Consider the following 4,030-nt stretch of genomic DNA (forward strand, 5'->3'; position numbering starts at 1 on the left):
GAGGTTGCAGTGAGCTGAGATCTTGCCACTGTACTCCAGCCTGGGCAACAGAGTAAGACTCTGTCCCAAAAAAAGAAAAAAACAATGAGTCTAGAGATGCTTTGCTAGAGACCTTTTACAGGTTGAAAAGGAGCCATCGGATAATGTCTCTGCCAGTAGCTTTCTTTAACATGATGCATCTAATAAAAACAGCTGTCTTCCTACCCTCCCAGCAACTCCTTAATCAAAGGGATATCACAGGGCTTTCTGTTGAATGGTATGCTGAACTCAAATTGTATAGTAGCCTTGGTATACCTGTAATCTATCCTAAGCCTAATGACAAAGAAATCATTATTTTAAATATCTCGTTCTTAGTAAATCCATATTGGACTCCAGGAACAACCCATTTTTTTTAATGGATCACAATCTGTTTATTTAATAACTTATTCTCAATTTTTCCCAGAGATGAACGTCAGTCTCAAACGTCTTCAGTATCTGAAATCTGGTCATTCTCCCCATTTAGAAAACTAGAATCACATTTGTCTGTCTGTCAGCTTCTCTGAATTTCTCTCTCATGTATCTTTCCTCCTTATTTGCCACCATCTTCTTTCTAGTTCCTCATTAACTCGTCTGTAACTTGCTATACACTTAATTTGTATAAACAAAATTATTCATTATGCTTTGGTTCTAAATATATTAGAAAAATATTTAAACTTTTAATGTTTGCTATAGGGAGGCAACTGTCAAGCTGCTGCGTTGAATATTAAAAATCATACTGAGATTTTTATAGCATTGGGGGAAAATGACAAGATTTTAAGTGAGAAATTATTTTTTAACACCCCATTATGTTTATTAAAGTTTAGCTACATTGGAAAATAGTTAACAGTAAGAACAATCATTGCCTTCTGTCCCTGCCATATTTTATTACTTCTCACAATTGTCTAACCATGTTCACATTTTGGATGAATAATAAAGCAATTCAACAGTAACAGCAATCTGATTCTTGTTTTGCATTGAAGGAGAGGAAAAACAACACAGGAAATCTGCCTTCTATGATCAAAGAGTGGAATTTTAGCCTTATTGGAAATGTGTTTCAACCCAATTACTTAGAAGCCTTGTTTTTTGTTTGGTTTCCTGGGTGGTTAATATGCAGTATCTTTGGCTTCTCCGCTAGAAAAAGAGGAAATGATTTACAACATGGAGCCAAAAATAAATAAAACACTTTTTCACTCCAAGGGACTTGCTTCACTAACTCTTTTCTTTCTTTTTGTTTTTCTTTTTTTTTTTTTTTGAGATGTAATCTCACTCTGTCACCCAGGCTGGAGTGCAGTGGCACGATCTCAGCTCACTGCCAGCTCCACCTCCCAGTTCACGCCATTCTCCTGCCTCAGCCTCCCGAGTAGTTGGGACTACAGGCGCCCGCCACCAGGGCTAATTTTTTGTATTTTTAGTAGAGACGGGGTTTCACCATGTTAGCCAGGATGGTCTCGGTTTCCTGACCTCATGATCCACCCACCCCGGCCTCCCAAAGTGCTGGGACTACAGGCGTGAGCCACCGCGTCTGGCCAACTCTTCTCAATTAAAGCTTATCTGCTGCTTAAAGTAGTATTGGATTATAACCCAAAGTATGAAATAAGCACCTATGAGTCCATACTAACCATGACAAAAATATCAGATACATTCTAATACAGGGCATTCTACACTATACCTGGCCAGTACTTCTTCACACTGTCAAGATCATTGAAAACATGGAAAGTCTCAGAAACTGTCACAAAGACGATCCTAAAAAGTCATGCCAACTAAATGGAAGGTGCTGTCTGCATGGGATTGTTGAACAACAACAAAAATGACATTAGGAAGAAGCCAAGGAAATATGAATACTAGTTCCCAATAATATATCAGTATTGATTCATTAATTATATAAGTTAAAAATTAAAAACTATCAACATTATGCATGCATATTAAAAACCTTAAAGGATGCAAGTCACCAAACTCCCTTAAGAATCTGATAGCAGCCATACTATACATATGAGGATTACAGAGTGGCCTCTGCTCTGGTCTTACATACATATATATATTTGTTTGGTTGTTTGGTTTTTAGATAGAGTCTCACTTTGTCATCCAGGCAGAAAGGCAATGGTGCAATTTCAACTCACTGCAACCTCTTCCTCTTGGGCTCAAGTGATCCTTCCACCTCATCCTCCTGAGTAGCTGGGACTACAGACATTCACCACCACACCTGGCTAATTTGTGTTTTTTATGTTTATCGTTTGTAGAGATGGGGTCTCACTATGTTGCTTGGGCTGGTCTCGAACGCCTCAGCCAAGGGATTCTCCCACCTCAGCCTCCCAAAGTGCTGAGATTACAGGCATGTGCACCATGCCCAGCCTTATATTTTTTTCTGTTGATGCATGCTACACTACTTTATTCCACTCTTCCTCTGCTGGAAAGTCTGCTTCTTGCCTTAAATCTGCAAATAGTCAAAAATTATCCCAACTGATCTTTATAGATCAATGTATTAGTTTCCATTTGCCACTGTAACAAATAGTCACAAAACGTGGCTTAAAGCAACACAAATTTATTATCTACAGTTCTGGAAGTCAGAAGTCCAAGATGGGTCTCACTGGGCTAAAAATCAAGGTGTAGGCAGATCTCTCTGTCTTCTTCTTTCTCTTTTTCTTTTTTATTTTGAGACAGAGTCTGGCTCTGTTGCCCAGGCTGGAGTGCAGTGGTGCTATCACAGCTCACTTCAGCCTTGACCTCCCCAGGTCAAGTGATCCTCTTGCCTCAGCCTTCCAAGTAGCTGGGACTACAAGTGTGCACCACCATGGCTGGCTAATTTTTTCATTTTTTGTAGAGACATGATCTCACTATGTTGCCCAGACTGGTCTCAGACTCCTGGGCTCAAGTGATCCTCCTGCCTCCGCCTTCCAAAGTGCTGGGATTACAAGAGAGAGCCATCATGCCTGGCTGGTATAGGCAGTTCTAGGTTTCTTTCTGGGGGGTCTTGGGGGATAATCTGTTCTTTGACTTTTCCAGCTTCTAGTGTCTGTCTGCATTTCTTGGTTCATGTTCTTTCTCTCATCTTCAAAGCAAACGATGGCCCATAGGGTCATTTTCATGATGCCATCTCTGTTTCTGACACTTCTGCCTCTCTCTTCACCATTTAAGAACTTTGAAATTACAATGTGCCCACCAGCATTTTACAAAATCATCTCTCCAGCCCAAGGCCAGCTGATTAGCAAATGTAATTCCACCTGCAACCTGAACTCCTCTTTTCCATGCAATGTACATATTCACAGGTTCTAGGGATTAAGACATGGATCTCTTCGGGGGGCCTATTATTCTGTCAATGACAAGCAACCTTTTTAGAAGGTTTTGCAGCTCGCCATGTTCTGAAGGAAACTGGCTTAAATTTCTGTTGTCCATATTGCTTTTACTCCACTGCATTTTTTTTCTGAGCACTTTTGGATTATTTTGTTTTTCCTCTGGAATCTCCCTGCCAGCCTTCCCTACTTACTTTGGCGATGGATGGTTGCTTCAACCTTTTTTGGCCAGCAGAATTTAAACTCCCCTTGGAGCCTGAGTCATGGTTGTTATTTGTTTTTGGGTGGGGGGCAGCATCGATTCTCAAAAGACATACCTTAACAAAATGGAAAGAAAAATAAATAGTAAATCAGAATAGTTTGGTATATATTAAAATAACCAGATCTATTATTTAAAATGTTTCTAGGCAAAGCTTTTCACTGTGACGACTTAGGCAAAAAACTTGACTGAAAGCAAAATTACTGGAAGCTGATTCAGTTTTTGAGGAAACAATATTTCCAAAGAAACCCCAGTCTATCTTGTGACACTGTGAAACACAGTCAAATGTTGCTTAATGACAGGGACACATTCTGAGAAATGCATCATTGAGTGATTTTAGCGTTGTGTGAACATCATAGGGTGTACTTACTCAAACCTAGATTGCATAGCCTACTACACACTAGGCTATATGGTAGATAGTCTATTGCTCCTAGGCTACAAACCTGTACAGCATGTTACTGTACTC

Source organism: Gorilla gorilla, chromosome 1 (assembly GCF_029281585.2).
Source record: "Gorilla gorilla gorilla isolate KB3781 chromosome 1, NHGRI_mGorGor1-v2.1_pri, whole genome shotgun sequence".
Taxonomy (NCBI): Eukaryota; Metazoa; Chordata; class Mammalia; order Primates; family Hominidae; genus Gorilla; species Gorilla gorilla.